Raw genomic sequence first — 19275 nt, 5'->3', positions numbered from 1 at the left:
TAAAAACCAATTAACTTTTTTTTCCACGTACCATGTCTTTACTCAATATTATTCAAAATATCATTCTTATCCTCTACCAAAATAACCTTTTCATCTGCAAATAATAAATTGTAAATATACTTTTCCTCCATCAGAACTTCCATTTGATCACATTTACTAGTCCAGCATTTCAGTCTTGTGCAAATAAATTAAAAATAATGTTGGGTAAATACAACACTCCTGCTGTAAACCTTTAGTGACAACAAAGTCAACAGAAAAATTTGCACCAACCTTTACCTAGCTTTTAGAAGCTTGATAAACATTTTTAATTACATGTTTTTATAAATTTATTTAACTCCAAAGTCCTTCATAACTGTCCAAAGATACTTAATAGGAACACTATTATAAGCTTTTTTGAAGTCAATAAATATTATATGGAGCTCTCTATTATTGGCTAATGTCTTTTCAATAAACTGTTTTATGCAGAAAACATTATTTACACAAGAACAGCCAGGTCTTAAACCACTCTGCTTCTCCAATTCCTGTATCTGATCTTCAGTATGCTGTTTTATTACCTGCCCATACAGTCTATACTGAACTTGTAACACTGATACCTCTGTGTAATTTCTACAGTTCAATTTACCACCTTTCTTAAATACAGGTGTTAAATTTTGTAACTTCCATTCATGTAAAATGCCATTGCCCTTAAAACAAGCAGTGAACAAATCAGCAATTGCCTCCAGCATCACTATTGGAGTGTTCTTAACCAGTTCAATGTGTATACTTCCAGGGCCCAGTCACCTACTGTTGTTCATTCCCCTCAAAGCATCCTTCACCAACTTCATTGACAAATTAATGGAACTAGAATCCACCATTTCTGAGGCTAATCTACTTTTCTAAATTTATCCCTTTCTCTGACAATAGCTGTAAGAGTGGTAATATATTTTCCACTCTTCAGTGCTAATAGGTTCTACCCTTAAATTCTGTTTGATATCTATTTTCATAAAATTCAACACCCTTCACATCAAGAGCATCCCACCGAAGCATTTATTTTATTACATGTTTCTTCTTAAAAACCATTTTTCACCTTTTTAACTTTGTAGTTGCATCTTAGATAAGCTTTTCTATCTTATCAAAGTGGTCTGCAGAGAGCAACCACTTTTGATAAGCACTTTTCTTTTGTTCCACCAAACCTGCCATTTCTTCAGACCACCAATAGTAATTTTTTCTCCTCATACTTTTAACAACTTTTTCCAATGCTTCTTTGGCGGCGCAATGATTATTGTCCTTCATTCCATACTGCTGCTCTATATCACCCCGTTTGTAAGATCTCATTTTCTCTGCTAAGTGTAACTTGTATAAGAAAATACTGTATAATCATCTCTCAAAGAAAACAGCTTGTACTTAATATCATGTTGCAAATTTCCCTTACCAACTGTGACAGCATTTTTTTGATTTGCATATTCACAGCTCAATTTTATCGTAGATCGTAGATAAAATAATCTGATCCACACGTAGCACCTCTAAAATCTCTTGACATTCTGCACATCCATCTTTCATGATACAATATTTCCAAGTCAACCATTATGTGGCCTTCATTTACAGTTGTCCAGTTCCAGTAACTTCTAATTTTTTTAAGTTCAGGGTTGATAAATTTCATATTGTTCAAATGTATTGAGATCTTTGTTTTACATTCCATGTGTAAAATCAAAATTGTTAATTTCAATAAAATTTTTAAGATTTTCTCAGTATGTTTAAATTGAAAATTATGAAGAGTATGTTTAAATTGAAATATAAAGAAGGATTTGTCATGGAAAAGCTTTTCTACTTTAAGCCAGATTCATAATCTATGTGATATTTCGTTTTATTATATTTCCATTCATTTCATTATTTTAGTTAAGGAGTGATAAAAGATACAAATCTTAACTTTTTTTACAATAAAAGATTTAAGAGGGAAAGAAAACTTTTATTACAGAAATTTTTCCTATGATTATCTATCTACTAATCAAATATATTTAATTCATACAAAGTTAAAGAGTTAAATCTTTAAATTTTTCCTAATTATTTTATTACATACATACATATCAGCAATTAATAACTTAATTTTTTTTATAAATAATAAATGCACAGTTAGGTTATAATAAATATTTTATATTTTTTTACTGTTACAATTCTGTACTAAAAAAAAATATATATTGGTACAGAGGAATGAGTCTTATTGACTTTAGAAAAATGTAATGAATTATTTATCAGTCCAGAATTACAAACCTAGATTAGGTTTGCATCAGTTGAACGGAATACATTATCAATTAAAAATTCTTTTTAATGATCCTTTGAACAAAACATGATTTTTTGATAGAAAAAAAATTGTGCTACTGTCTATAAAACTGATTGCTCATAATCAATTTACCATTTCCATGTCCAGAGTTGTGAGAATTATCATATGCTTACTCACTCATTAGTTGTTATTCTTCAGTGTTATAATTGAATGATTTCAGTTTTAAAATGATCCGCTGTTACAGAAATAAATAGTGAATGGTATTGATAACTTGAATGAAATTGTATTCTGCAGAAATATGTAGAATATTCACACATTCTTATTAAGCATGTACTAAAGTAAATTAATAATCCTGTTACAAATTTCAGAAAATAAAATCAATTTCATTATTTGGTTTATTTTTAATTTTTGCTTGAATGTTGTTATTAATTATGGGCCAAGATTACCATCATTGTTACTTTTACATAATTGTTATTGATAAAATAATAAAGATTCCTTAATATTAATCTATGGCACAAATAAATAAAATAAAATATCCATTTATTTTTTGAAGAACAAATTTAAATATAAATAATTATGAACAGTTTATTAGCCCTTATTTGGCATCTACTTCAAAAAGTTAAAAATTAAAGAAGACCTATAAAAATATATTTATTAGTTTTAGTAGTGTAGTTGGGTTTTTATTAGTTACATCTTTATTTTATTTTTATTTAAAATTGGGTGAATACACAAAACACTGCTTATATGAAAAACTAGTCACAAAAATGCAAAGGTAAGAAGCCTGTAATCTGATTAAAATAAGAAAAAGAACGCAGAGAAGTAAAGAGATTCCAAATAATTATGCGCCTAGTGGACTTTGGAATATGAAGAATATATTTATTTTTTTCTACTGCACTTTATTTACAATTGGTTTCCTACTTTCTTAGAAACTATAAGTAAATCGAATGACAAACTTTAACATGAATGAAACTAACCAGTAACACTCCTCGTCAAAGACAAACATTAATAATATACATTACTTCTCAAGAACAGCATATAATGAGAGAGTGTACTAAGACAGTGATAGATAACAGAACAAATAAAAATAATAAATTTTTAAAATTAAAAAAAGTAATATGAGATTTAAACAAAAATAACAATTGAGACAAGAAATAAATAAAATAACAACAATAGTAATAAGTGAGATAATAGAATCAAACTTTACAACCCACATTAAAATCATCAATAGTTAACAGTGTTAATAGACAATACAATTGAACACTACTTGTAATACTCTTCAATGTACACATTAAAGTCCAATAATTTGAAAGGTAGTCCTAAATGCTGGGAACTGAATATGCTTTATCCCATTTTTTTACATAAGTGGAGTACTACCATGTGTTATCCTCTACCATTTGGATGGTTAGTTGCATACGATTAGTAGCAATTTTCAAATTGTTTGCTATCAGCAGAACTTTAGTGATCACTTTTGTAAGTAGACCTATGAGGTTCCTGATCTATTGCATTAGAAACTCCATGTTCAGTGTCAACTTCTGAAATTTATACTTGGTAATCAACACTGTTATGCACCACTGTGTCAGCAAATAATCAAGGATGATCAAATGATGAGTGCTGAAATTCACTTGATTACCAGGATGAGCTTTTGCCTACCCAGCTGATCCCTGATTCAGCAAGTGGAAGTTGATATTCAGATCAAAGGATCTGTCCTATGCACCTTGAAAGGTTGTAAGAGAAGTGATTTTTGATGCTTAAAGCGTTCTCCTTCTCTCCTTTCTTTCTAGTATCTCATTATACATTCTACATTCTTTGTAGTTCACAGGATGGTCATAATAACACAATGCACAAGTAGTTGTAGTATTTCTGTCTTTCTTTTGATTATCCGAGGTTCTATTCATGCCACGCATTTCATACAGTGGTGTCTTTTTTTTCCTTCTGTTTAGCCTCTGAGAATTACTGTTCAGCTATTATTTCAGAGGATGATATGTATGAGTGTAGTCTTGTACAGTCTCAGTTCGACCATTCATGAGATGTGTGGTTAATTGAAACCCAACCACCAAAGAACACTGGTATCTATGATCTAGTATTCAAATCCATATAAAAGTAACTGTCTCTACTAGGACTTGAACACTGGAAGTCTCGACTTTGAAATCAGCTGATTTGGGAAGATGCGTTCACCACTAGACCAACCGGGTGAGTTTCAGGAGACCTACTAGGTTCTTCAAACATAACATTGCAGTTGGCCATATATCGAGAATGGATATGTATTTTTATTATCTTCTGGTTCTAGATTAATAAAAAATGTCAGTATTAGTTCCTTTGTAATCTGATGTTGAGCATTGACAATGATTCGAATCCTGTGTCCTTGATTGTCAACATTCTCTTTGATCACATCAATCAGAATCAGGTAGTGTAAATTCATCAGCAAAACCTCACAAGATGATGCGGTATGAAAAATTTATCGATGCAAATTTGGACGATTTTTTTAGTAATTTATTAAAAATTCTGTATTTTAATTTTCATTTCCTTTTACAGCGAAAAAAAGAAGATATTGCGACGTTTATGCAAAGTTTATTTTACGCTCGCTTACATAAGATCACTCGTACTTTCATGCAAAATATTTGGAAAAAGTTCCGAAAGATATATCCAGGGATAAAAGTTGAAATTCCAGGAAGCCTCCTACTTATACGCCCATTTCTCTGCAAATCAATCGTCCCTATAGAAATTGCGTCCAGAAGGAAAACAAAGCAAAGCAGGACTTAGTCGGTTTGAACGTTTTTGCACCTTTTGGTGTCCTGAATCAGTTTCTGGAGTTCGGCGAATACGTCCCGCAACACTCTGTACGTATGTTCTAATTATAAATATATTAAAATTATAGAGAGCTGTATGTTTGATATTTCAGTCGCTGGTAAAAAATGAACTAACCTTTGCACAACAATGAAATATGAATTTTTATATTCCATTGAATATTTTACGTTCAATTTATACCGACGTGAATATATTTTTCAAATAAAATACATTTAACTAATTCGTCAATCGATCTTAAAATTAAAAATAAAAGGATCGGATAAAATAATTAATAATGAATCTTAATTCTAATATATATTTAAATTAAACGTAATGTTTATAAAATATAATTTGAAGATAAAAATTATTAAAAAAAAAGATATAATAAATAAACCGCTATCAGAATCATTTACAGAAGTATAGTTAAATATAATCCAATAGATTTTTTTCTGACACATTAGGAAAAAATAATCACATACTTTGTAGAAAAATATCAAGGAAATATTTTAAATAACGGCAAACAATGTAAATCCTTTACTGTTGAAAAATATAAGTTAACAGCAAAAAAAAATATAATTAACCTCAATTCTATACATATATTGACGGCGTGCCGATACCCGATAGCCGCAAAAACTACGGAACCAGTCATTACGAAATTTTACCTGTAACTTTCTTATGACACCTGGAAACTTAACCGCAGTTTAAATCTCATCAATCTCACTGCTATGTAAGTCATTAAATAAAAACCTTATAAATAAAAATCTATAACTTCCTTTACCAAGATTTAATGACGTCTATGTTAATATCGACTTCAAACAGTAATTATTTGATTTACTAAATTTAATTCGTCGTCTATAAAATATCAGTTTGTATTAGCGCCATAATATACGTAAAAATAAATTAATTTGATAATAAAATTATAGGAAATGACGACACTTTACAAATTTACGGCTGTACAGAGTAACATTCTGTATAATTTTAGTTCCTGAACTAAGAATTTACATCATCAGGGTAAGCCATTCTCGTAATTGGCATAGATTCGACATTCGATTTGGTAGTAATATTTTCATATGCCAAATTATGAATATAGCGCGGACGAAGGATCCTAGTGATAAAATAAAATTTGAACATGATGAATTAAGGAAACAATATTACTTACAAAATGTTCTGACGCAGCAGAGACGTCAGTGAAAATAGTAACATCGAAGAATAAAAAATAAATTTTAGTCGAGAAATACGAGAAAAAAATACGGGATGGTGTCATTTTTTTACTGATAAGAGAAGTACTTTCCTTCTGTTGTAGATTTAACAATAAGTAAAATAAGATTGCTGCAACTACTTACAAAACCCGACCGATTAAATCTACACCACATGTAAAGCGACTGAAATAATATTAGATTTCAGATATATATTTGAGTCAAGCCAATATTTACCTTTTATATATATCTCAGTTCAGTTGAAAATTACGCTAATTTTAAAGTTATTTTTGCTGTTGATTAGCGGAAACGGAATTCAATAACTTTTCTAGGTATTTAAATTATGAGTTTACTTAATTTTCCTTTACGGAAAGGATCCAAAACTTTCTTAAAAACTCAACGAAGAATTTACTATTCTGTTTAAAAATGAGTAAGATGAAATGGGAAATTCGTTAAAAGGAAAACCTACATTATAACTGCCAAATTCAGTTCTCTTATCAAAATTATATTTTATTTAAATTTTATAATAAAATAATATACTGTTACTCTATAAGGAAAAACAGTTTTACAAATGCAATTCTATTTAAAAAAAAATAAACAAAAAACAGTACACGCGCACTAGTTATATAAAATTTTTAAAGCGTGAAAAATCAGATAATAAAACATAGGTTAAATGTATCATTAAATATTTTATTAGTTATCTGTTTGAGAATAGCTTTGTAATTAGGGAAATCTTTAAAGAATCACTCTTCTATCTCGCCTTAGAAGATCCCCCTTATCAGGAAACGAACCCAGGACTTTTAATAAAAATGTTTAAAACTAAACCGTTCATCTAATGTGTACTTTTTAACGACAGGCAATGAAAGAAAACAGTAACGTATACATTTTTATAACATCAACAGGATATTAATAACTGCTACACAAAGCTTAGACAGTATTAAAACCTTGTCCTCAGTCGAGATTTTGGTTATAAATATAATAGTGAATAATTTATAATAAAGTTTGTTTTACATAGACAAAAATATTGTAATTTAAACTCATTTCAACTACATCTTATGTCAGGGTTGATGACAACCCTTTCAAGTCAGGGTTGAAACTACACAATTATTTTAAATTTCGACTCATTAGACCTTGAATATTATTTATATTATTATCTTTTATTTAAGAAAATAAACAAGTGGGATATGTTCAGAGCCGGGCGCTAGTTTCTACTTATTGTTAAAAACATTTAATACAACTAATATAGACGACAATATTTAGAGAGATATTTTTCACTTCGATATTTCATTAGTTTATTAAAAATCATACATAGTCTGATAATTTGGTACTAATAAAATTCAGTCTAACTGTAGTACTGCAATTATCAATTTTATTATACAAATAACCTTTTTGCTGTCTTCTAATTAAGACAAATTAGAAAATTAGTGCGAAACGTACGATCATTTTAACTTCATAGCAGAGTTAATTTCTGGAATTTTCGTTATTGTATATCGCTAAATTTTATTAATACGCTGTTTTAACTAAATTTTATTTAAGGATTCTATTTCATTTCTTTTTAATGGTTTTTCCACAAAAGTTAATAAAATTTTAACTGCAATTTTTTTTTTTTCTTTAAATAAACTAACAAGAGTAGAATTTTCTGAATTACAAACAATTAAATTAATAAACAATACGGTTTTGTTTTTTTTTAGTTGCCGACCTAAATTTTAAGAGTAGAAATATATAATTAAATAGTCCCCAGACATAAATATGAATAAATAAAAAAAATTGTTAACCGATTAAAATTATAACTAATTAACGAAATTTATTTAGTATAATTTTAAAATATGATGTTTACTTAAGGTTAAAACACAAATTAAAATATGAATTCAAATATGAATTCAAATATGAAAAACATAACGGCTGGCGATGAAAATTTACTTGATTTTTCACACGTCTCCTCTTTTTCGTCGAACTTTCAAAGGGATGACATCGTCCTTGTAGATATTACGTAAAAATTACTAGGAATTAAGATAAAATTCTTCGCTTTTAAAAACAATACACAATTTTTAAAAGTATTTTCAATCAGTTGTTCAGTTTTAGTTTAAGACAGACGAGTCTAGTGATTTCTAGTGAAAATTTATCTTATACCGAATATCACCAGGTATTATATTGTAGACTATATTATCTATATACTATATTGTTTATTATTATCTTAGTACTGTCTCAAGAAGGAATATTTTTATTCGGTGTCGTTTTTAAATAAGCGACATAACCATCTATTGAGCGTTGCTACGGACCGTCTACAAGCTGTTATTCCTAGCAACAGCGAATTATCGCATGTAAACAATAACCTACTATCTCGTGTAAACCCTAAACTACAAGGTAATAGAATACGCGGCTTCTTAAGTGTTCCGATAGGGACCCCTCAATAACCGCGGCGTAATTTAATTAGAAACGATATTATCGATAACACGAGTGACTTTTCAGGAGCAGAGAGTGAAAGCGATATTACGGATTTTAGTGCAAACCCTTCCCGACAAGCAATACTAATATTGCGCATACAAAACGAAAATGTTAGTCGGCAGAAGGATGAAATTCCAGCGGCAAAAAAAACGCCAACGTACAAATTATACTGAACCTAATATTCGCGTACAATCGGCTAATATAGCGTATCTACTTTTGCTGTTCTACATCAAATAAATTTAGTCTTCTTGAAAACACTGCTGACAACATAGGTAGACGTGCAGAATTATTAAAACCTGAACCTATTTTTGTAACAGGCGTTAATGCGATAACCGAATTGAAAAATTGTCTTTCACAATTATTTCCTAATTGTAATGTTATTAAATATAAACTGACAACAATGAAATCTGGCCACACGGTAAAAGTTCTGCCGGTTGATATTGAAATATGTAATATTATAACGTCAAAAATGCTTGAAAACATTATGTAATTTTACATATAAACTTGAAACATGAAATAGTATATAGGGTGGTCATGCGAGGCGTGCATCACTCGGAAGATAAATCGGTAATCATTGATGAATTGACGAAGTTTTAGCCACGAGGTTAGAGACGTTATTAACGTTCTACATCGTCAAACGAAGGAACCCTGCCATTTTATTTCATAGATTTGGTGCCCAAATCTAATAATAAAGAAATTTTTGACGTGAAATCTCTCAACTATACAATTTTAAGCTCTGAAGCTCCGTATGTTAAAAAATAAGCGGTCTATTGCAAACGTTGCCAACGCTTTGGCCATACCAAAGATCTACGCAATCGCCCGCACCGTTGTGTAAAATGTGGTACAGATCGTGCCATAACAGTCTGTTATAAGGCACCACAGGTTCCAGCTTCCTGCGTCAGCTGCGGCGAGTTACAAAGGGTGTAAAATCTATCAATACTATAAAACTAAGGTCTATTCTATCAAGCCCGCCCTATCTTTCAGAATTGTAACTAATAACAATTCTACTGATAATAATAATTATACTAATGTCAATAATAACAATTTGAGTGCTAAAAGAAGAGGTGTTCGTGTAGTAATAATGGTTTTCATAATTATAATAGTAGTAACAATAATAATGAATATAACAATAGGCTGAATATTTTTGGTATTACATACGTGAAAAAGTTAAAATGAATTGTACCTATGATCAACAAACTATTGATAACCAAAATTTTCACGGGCCGATGAATGTCCTTGAACGTATGTTGCAAAGATTTGAGTGAACGCTTGAAAATATTAATCAATCGTCTTGAGAAAAAACGATCGACTGCCTGAGACTAGCAATCTGGAATGATATCGGGTTGTCTGATAAAAAAATAGAATCAAAAGCTGTTTTAAATATTTTCAAGTTTCACGGCTATACAATACACATATCTTTATTTGTATATATATATTTTATACTAACTGTTCGATCTCCCACTCTATTTAATAAATTGACCAGTAAACGACGTTTTCGAGATTTTTTGGAGGAAAATACAAGGTTTGGACTTGCCTTTAAAATCAACCGCCCATGTGGATAATGCAGTACACGAATCGACCAAATTTATTCAGTCAGCGGCACGGGCCCTTAATCCCAATTTGGATTCTGCTCCCTCCCCCAGCTCTCTTTTTTTTCCTGTTTAGTCTCCGGCAATTAGCGTTCAGGTATTACTTCAGAGAATGAATGAAGATGATATGTATGAGTGTAAATGAAGTGTAGTCTTGTACAGTCTCAGTTCGACCACTCCTGAGACGTCTGATTAATTGACACCCAACTACCAAAGAACACCGGTATCTAGTATTCAAATCTGAATAAAAATAAATACCTTTAGTAGGACTTGAACGCTGGTACTCCCGACTTCCAAGTTAGCTGATTTGGGAAGACGCGTTCACCACTAGACTAACCCGGTGGGTTAAATTAGTATGTAACCTATAATATCTTTTTTTTCCCGATAAAGTACTGAAGTTACCTTTGCTGTTATAACAAAATGCAAATCTGTTTTTAAAAAGTAATTTGATGGTAAAAAAGCATACATACTTTAACTCGATTGAATTTTTATTTTATTTTATTACTCTAATCTATTTTTGTATTATAATTTACATTACTTCTTTTTTAGTAATTTATTGTAATTCAAATCTTTCATTACTACGAAATGAATACAATAGTTAAAATCGGTGTTTGTTAATTAATTCTTATAAGGTGATGTATATTTTTTTCCTAATCTATAATTGAATATTTTTTATTAAAATAGGAATGCAAGACGCAAGTTAATTTAATTTGAATTAAAATTTTTATTGCTAAATCTAACCTTTATTTAAAATAAAGATAATTAACTTTTTTCTTTAAATTATTTTCTATTAACATAATAATGCACTTAGTTTTGAAAATAGTGCATTACATACTGTGTTCGTTCTTACTGAACTGTGAATTTAAGACAAAATATAAATAAAAATTCCATTTCCACATGAAATATAATTTCATATAAAATAAATTTCCCCACAGGTTAATGCATCTTAATCCCATTAAAACCTTAATAATTCTAGTAAAAAAAAATTTATACACAAATCTTATGAAATCACATATCGTGTTTGTACTCTAAAGGTGAAGAGGGTGGACGCAATGCTGACTTAAAACATACACTTAACCTAATAAATAAATTATAGGTAAAAACTGAAAATCACACATATACAACCATAGATAAACAAAAACTACACACAGGCCTACTGGACGGAACACAATATTTTTCTTAAAACCATCATGCAAATATTTATTCTAATATGCACCACATATTAACAAAAATAAATAAGACTGCTTATATACCTGTAAAAAAATACATGCGCTGGAAAAAGAAGCACAACTTACAAACAAATGTAGTTTTGCTTCCAATCATTTTTGTTACATTAAGTGTAATAATTATGGTTGACACTCTTCAAGTCATCCAAACGTTTTAAACCTTTGTAATAAATGACCGGTGTTGTAACTGTAGCAAAAGAAAAAAAAGAAATGATGTTAAGGTATATATATTTTTTATTTTTATTTTTTCTTTTGCACAAGAGATATGTCAGTATAATCGAAAAAGTTCATATATATTAATGAATGATTTATTTTTATTTAAGATGAAGAGACAGTTATATCTTTTCATTTTTATCTTTGACTGAAATTACATCCTGTTTCTTCAATATAGAATTTTTCAAAGTAATATTTACGTTTATAAAAAATAATTGTTCTAAGAGTTTTTTTGGGACATTTATTTGATAAAATCTTGTATAAACTATGATCTATTCTGAAAGTTACATTGTATTCAGGTTTTCATTAATTAAAAGTTATAGAAATTTTGAAAAAAGATTAGATGAATGATAAAAAAACTTGTAAATAACATTATTAATATGTATATAAAGTTAAAATTATTTAAAAAAATATTCGTGAAATAAAATCAATAACACTTGTATAAAACAGAAGAAATAACAGAAAACAATGGTTTATGTTACGCCCAAATAAAAAGTACTTAAATAACAATAAATAATTTTGATATATTTTGTTTATTTAAGAATTAAAAGTGATCATGTAATCTCGATAAAAGACATTCAAATTACTGCTATAAAATAGGATAGATTATACCAGTCTTTCTTAGTAACTGGTACTTATAAGTCGCTGAAACAAATAAGAAGTAATTTCATTCTGCAATAACCAAGGTAAAATTTCAACTGTAAATATGATTCATTCAGTTTCATATCAAATGAATTAATGCAAGTTTGTAAAGAAATTTCAACAGGCTGCAATGAGAAACATATGTAAGATAGCAGCCAATTTCATTCTGCAGCTACCATTTTAACAATTCTACTGTAAATAAAGATTGAAACATTCAGTTTCACATTAATTAAAATTCTCTAAGCAAAATTTCAAATCTACAATGAATAATATTGCATTATGTAAGGTAGCAGCCATTTAGTTGCAACATTTTTCTTTATAATTCCATCAAAATATGGAAACAAATAATCTTATAGAATTAGACAATATAAATATATTGAATTGAAAATATTGATGCATAAAAATGTTTAATTACATTACTAAAATAGAAAAAAAGGAAATAATATGTCACCATTAAAGCATGGAATGTTCTAGATAAACTATTTTTTAGCAAACAAATCAAATTAACTTAAAATATAACAAAAAATACATCATCATGTAACTCTGTCAATGCATATTTATATTAAATGAACAATATATCATTACATTTTATAATTTTGAGCAAAGGCATGAGCCACGTTGTCTACTAAAACGCAGTAACCATTTACGTTAGACTTTTACTTAAATAATCCAGTTAAAAATAATTAAAACTATAAAATAATATTATTTCTCGCATAAATATGTTGTATTCAATAAGCTTACCCTAATTTCATCTTAAAATCCTGGTTAGTTTTACTTTAAAGTAACGACGTATATAACGTTTACGGTTCGGTAGTTTACGACGAAGAGACACGTAAACCGACTAACGTCGAAAACAAGATCGTCGTTATCATTTCTAACTTTCTTAATTGCATTTATAACTTCTAATTTTAATCAATGAATAATTTTAATTTATTATATTTATTTATAAATATAATTTAATATCTATTTTATTATAAATTATAAAAATAATGTAATTTCTATTTTTATAAAAATACTCATCAATAAAAAAAAATTGTGATCGACGCAGCTGTATATACACATATCAGATGATTAGATCATACGTTTTGGGCAAAGATAGGTTAGGTGAAATTAAAATCTATCGTAATGAGCAAAAAAATTGAAAGAACATAAAAAATAAATGGTTATAGCAATATTTTAAGAAACTATTGTATTGGTTTTAAGATTTTAATAATTAAATATGCCTAATTGTAATTTAACTAAATTATGATTACATTTTAAGATTGAAAGGTTAGCCTATGTTTACGAACGTTTTTAACAGTTTTATTTTCAGTTTTACTGTGTTTTGTGGTAATAAAGGTAGATAATATAAAAACAATAATCAAATGTAAGTATTAGATTGTACTAAATGTTAAAAGAAATATATTAGAATTAAGAATTTTTATTCGGCTTTGCACGGTGAGTTCATAAATAAAATTATTCTGTCTCATTTTAATAGAAAACTTTTTTTATAAAATTATTCTGTCTCATTTTAATAGAAAACTTTTTTTATAAAATTATTCTGTCTCATTTTAATAGAAAACTTTTTTTTAAATCGTCAATGTTTATTAACTACGTTGAAGTTGATTTATTTACTTTTTTTAAGGTTAGCCAGGAATCAAACCAGAGACCTTTCGGTTTAATAACCGAGCAAGCTTCCATGGAGTCTGTCTTTTAATCTTTGTGTTTTTATAACACAGCATATATTATATGAAAACGATGAAATACAAAATTTAAAATCTTTACTCATTTAAGAAATTAAAAAACCGCTACAGTACTACTTTCGTATATAAGTAACGTTTTTTTGAAAAAAATTACCGTTAATTTTACGGGGAATATTATACAGAATCCTAATAAAATATGGCAATCCTTAGATAACTTTTCAACAGTTAAAAATAGAAAAGTTAAATTTAGCAAATTCTAGTATCTTAAAATTATCTATTTTTTTGGTTATGCGACCACACGTCACCCTAAGTCAGCAGGCGATCCCCATGGGTGAACTACTCAAAAATTTTAAATGTAAAGGGTAGAGTTATGACTCATAATTTTAAAGGGCATTGAAAAACAGAAACGTTTATGTGAAACTATCAGGCTACGTCAACTCTAATCAAACTGGCGGTCATTTAATGTTTTTTTAGATCTTATAACAGAAATCATCTACAGTGCCTGTTGCATAACTATTCAACAATCAAACACTAAGAAACAAACTTATAAAATAAAATTTAGCAAACTTTCCAACATCCAAACGATTTATATTTCGGTATTAGATTACCATACACGCATGCTCTAAAAAACAAGAATCGGGGTAAAAGATCTCGGGCTACCACAACCCTATCAAAACGGTGGCCATTTAATATTTTCACAATTAGTTAATACATCTACAATGAATCTCAAATAGTGTTCTCAAATTGAATAAAAAAAAATTTAATTTAAAATACGGTTTTATTTTATAGATGCACTAAAAAAAGGAAAATAATTTCACTTTCATATTAAATCAAGAATAAATATTTATAATAAACTCTTTGATTATATTCAAATAACATTTTATATTGAAAATTATCTATAAATCCGTTTCTACTCGCGGTAGTGAATATACTTTTACGAACATTTATTTATTTATTTATAATAATGCATATCGAATGAATTTATTAACAAAATTCCTTTTACATTTTATATTACGAATAATAAAAGCGTGGGCGCCCTTCATTATATTTTATAATCATTTCATTCGTAATTTGCTATGTAATTCAATGAAAACACTCTCCATGCTTTTAATATTCGTGATAAAAATGTAATTTCTGAGAAAAATGAAGCTTATATAAAATTTAAATTAAAAAAAAAACAACCCTGGTTGATGGATTATATAGTTGTGATTTTAAATTTTAGTTAACATTATTGCAAAAAAGTGGTTGAGATGAAAATTGTGATGAAAAACTAACTAACAAAAACACAAAAGTCATTTCTCCATCGAATTGTGACAGGTGATGAAAACTGGATATATTTCTAGAATCCTAAGCGTAAATGATCAATTTGTAAATCCAGGCAAACCATCGACATGATTTCAAGACCAAATTGCTATGGAAAGAAGACAATGCTTTGTGTTTGGTGGGATCAGAAGGGTGTGATCTATTATGAGCTGCTAAAACCTGGCAAAACCGTTAATACTGACCGCTACCAAACAACAAATAATAGATTTGAATCAAGCACTGCGTGAAAAACGACCAGAATATCAAAAAAGGCAAAACAAAGTGATTTTGCTTCATAATGCACCATCATACATAACAAAACAGGTCAAGGAAACGATTGAGGGGTTCAGTTGGGAAATACTTTTGCATGTGGCTTACTGACCAGACATGGCTCCATTTGACTATTTATTTGCATCAATGGGACGTGCACTTGCTGAGCAGCATTTCACTTCTTATGAAAATGTACAAAAATGGCTTTATGACTGGTTTGCCTCAAAAGAGCAAATTTTTTAATTAATTAATTAATTATCAGAGACTGGAAAAACGTAAAGCTAGCAATGGGACAATATTTTGAATAAATATTTATCATTTTCATAACAATAAATGTATTTTCTATATAAAAATTCCAGTTTCATATTTACACACCTGATATGTTTGTGACTACATTATGGTATGTTTGTAGCAACATTATTACAGTTTATTTAGCATTATCTACATCCTTTCTTGAAGTATGTAGTCTTAGTTATTATTAAAAATCTATCATTCACGAATGAAAATTATATAATTGCAATAGATCTATTAAAAAGGACTTTTGATAATAAATATTTAATTAAATCTCATAATGCAGATTGTATTTTAAAACTAAATTCTATAAAGGTAGAATCTTTGGATAATTTATCCAAATTTATAGAAGTATTTTCATATATAAATGTGCTTCAGGCAATGCATATGCCAATTAAAACATATGAATTTATTGTTCAGTAGTTAACAAAAATAAATTCCTCCAGAATATGGAAGGAAAAACTTTCAAATCAAAGGTATCACACTTTTAAAAATTTCATAGAATTTCTTTAATCTAGAAACAAATGCTTGAAAATATTAATGAAAGTAGGTGAAACCATCAAGACATCTTAAGAAATAACTCCAAAGAGACAATGATGGAACTAAATCTTATAATAAAATGTTTCAATGGAAATGCTAACAAGCAGTATTACAAATAATTTTAGCTGTTATTCAAAATTTAATTATAAACAATATTTAATCTGTAATTCTAATTATTTATATTGTTGTAAGGAAGTTTCAAATTTTTCTGTAGAACGGAAAGAATTTCTGGAACATAGTTATTCTGAAACAAAGGGTTATTCTGTTGACGAATGTTGAATGTTAGTGTACTATTTTAATAGAAATAACAAATAGCCTACAGACATACACCTTTGATATTTCAGATGATTTATCTTGTAATGTTTTTTGCAGAACCTGAATTTAACATAACAAATGAAATTGACATCCTTGTTGGAGCCCAGTATTATTTTACATAGGAAATTTATTCTAAACCTTATGCAAGAAACCAAACTGGGATATATTCTCAGTGGTTGCTCTCCTATTAACTCTAAAGGCAATAATATCATTGTATCTTTTCTTGTAAGGCTTCCACAAATTTTTCAACTGTACTTGAGAATTTTACATGATTGAGGAAATTAACTAATACATAAACCACACTAATATAAGGCTATGCGATATTCATTACTATGTAAATCCAATAAGGCTATGCGATTTCCGTAAATGCAAGAATATTTTTATTACTGGAAAGAAGGCTAAACAATAATTCCAATCTTAAATATAACTACTCCACTTTCATACAATTATATTTAGATTTGGATCACATGTCATTACTTAACTCATTTATTGATAGACAAATCAAATATTGCTTACCCCACCTGGCATTTAAATCAACTAGTCTGACAATTAAACTTGAGTGGTTTTCGATGGTTCAGCTAAAGCCACTAATGGTTCTCTCAACGATACAAGTCAGACGTGTTGTCCAACAAGACTTATTCTGACCTAAACAAATGTATCGACATGTTGTAATTCTAGTGATTTTAATTTATAACGGATTCTCTGGCCTGATTCTCCAAATCAGGAGATAAAACATTATGCAATTCTATGTTGATCTCATTACAGGTTCAAACAACCTAAATGAAGTTATATAAAAAAGACAATCTCCAAATTATTAAAACAACATGGTTTTTCACTTCATACATAGTTTTCTAATAATTGCATCATTTCTATATCTAATCGTAATTCATCCATACTATCTAAGCAAGAACTATTCCTCTAGGTATACCAAAAGGGATATTGTGTTCACCAGAGCAGGTGTCTATGGTGGACTCAAATTTGACTGGGATGAAATATTATCCAAACCTTTAGTGATAAAATGGCTTTCATTGTAAAATCAATTGCATTTAATTGGATTAATTAAGATCATAGATCTATTACTACTAACAATGATAGTAAAATTCATTCAATTCAAATGCATGGATTTTCTGATGCCTCCATTAAGGGCTATGGTTGCTGCATTTACATTTGCCAACCGTATAATTAAATCGAAACTAGTCCCCTTAAAAAAAAATCACATTAACCAGACTCTAACTCTGGTTGTTTATTATTCACACGTTTATTAGTGAAGGTATCTAAAATGTGTTATATGCAATTTGATGAGATACATTTATATAGATTCCACAATAGTATTTTGCTGATTCATGGGCATTCTTCAAATTGGAAAGTACTTATAGGAAACATTTTTGAAATTCTGTAACACTTCAATTAACAATTGGCATTACATCAAATTACTTGATGTCACTGTGGGGGCATGGTCCTCATTGGCTGTTATATTTAATGGTTGTAATTTGAATTCTGAATGTTAATTAGAAATGCGTAAACCTATGTTAATTTCTTGTATATCTAATGTTGTATTAGATTATATACAAAGGTTCTTCTGTTCTATTATGAACATATAGGTTCTGTTTCAGATTCTTTCACAATATTAAATCAAAACAGTCTGAACATATCATACTCATTACTTTTTTATGCCAATCACAATCCATGTATTTTGATAATGAGACAAAGAATCTTAAAAATAATTCAAAGCTATCTTCTACAATACCATGCTAATCTGATTATTCTACATCCAAGTGTGAACGTTATCAATTCTGAACACTTAAGACTCAGGCAAGGCATTCTGAATACTTAGGCATAGCATTTTCACACGCTACAAAAATTAATTCATCTCATCTGTATAACAATCAAAATAGTTATAGGTTTTAATTGTTTTATTCTTTTGTAAAAAATACAGCAGTATGAATTTTTTTCTTTTTAGCACATCCTTTGCGTAAAATAGTTATTTATTAATAATAAATTCGAAATAGTGTGCAAAATTTTGTCTTATTTACTATTTTCCTATAAAATAATAAATCGCTAAATTCATTAATAAAAAGTTATGCCTCACTGCTCTTGACTTTATACTCTGAATTCAGTTCAGTTATATAAAATAAAATATTCATTTTCAAGTCTTATTTTCTTCCCCATAAAATAACAAATCATTTGTTATTATTCAGAGATTTCTACAAGTCTCTGAATTCAGTTCAGTTATAAAACGTTAAAAAAACTTGCAAATATATTTTTCTTTTTTCTGTTTAGATCCAGAAGCACAAGGATGATATGTATGAATGTAAATGATGTCTTGTAAATAAAAAATTATTTAATTATGTAATAAAAGTTTTTGTAAATTGTTTACCTTGACATTCTGAGTCAGAAGTACTGGATAATAAATTCAAAAAGAATCAATTTGTCAATTATTCATAAATTATGTGTTTTAGATTTAATGCAAAAACTTAATCCCAACAACTTGGTCAGTTACCATCTGTTAGTGATTCCTTCTCG

General features: G+C 28.5%; 1 long non-coding RNA gene across 1 annotated transcript in view; it reads left to right on the top strand.

The window, feature by feature from the left end:
- Positions 1-19073, top strand: part of LOC142331645 (uncharacterized) — a 65703-nt gene extending 46630 nt beyond the window's left edge. Inside the window, exon 4 of the long non-coding RNA XR_012758061.1 lies at positions 19033-19073. This is a non-coding gene — a long non-coding RNA (uncharacterized LOC142331645). The remainder of the gene's footprint in view (positions 1-19032) is intronic.
- Positions 19074-19275: the final 202 nt, after the last annotated feature.

The sequence above is a fragment of the Lycorma delicatula genome, chromosome 10, assembly GCF_047948215.1.
Source record: "Lycorma delicatula isolate Av1 chromosome 10, ASM4794821v1, whole genome shotgun sequence".
Classification (NCBI taxonomy): Eukaryota; Metazoa; Arthropoda; class Insecta; order Hemiptera; family Fulgoridae; genus Lycorma; species Lycorma delicatula.
This window is presented reverse-complemented; position numbering and strand designations above follow the sequence as displayed.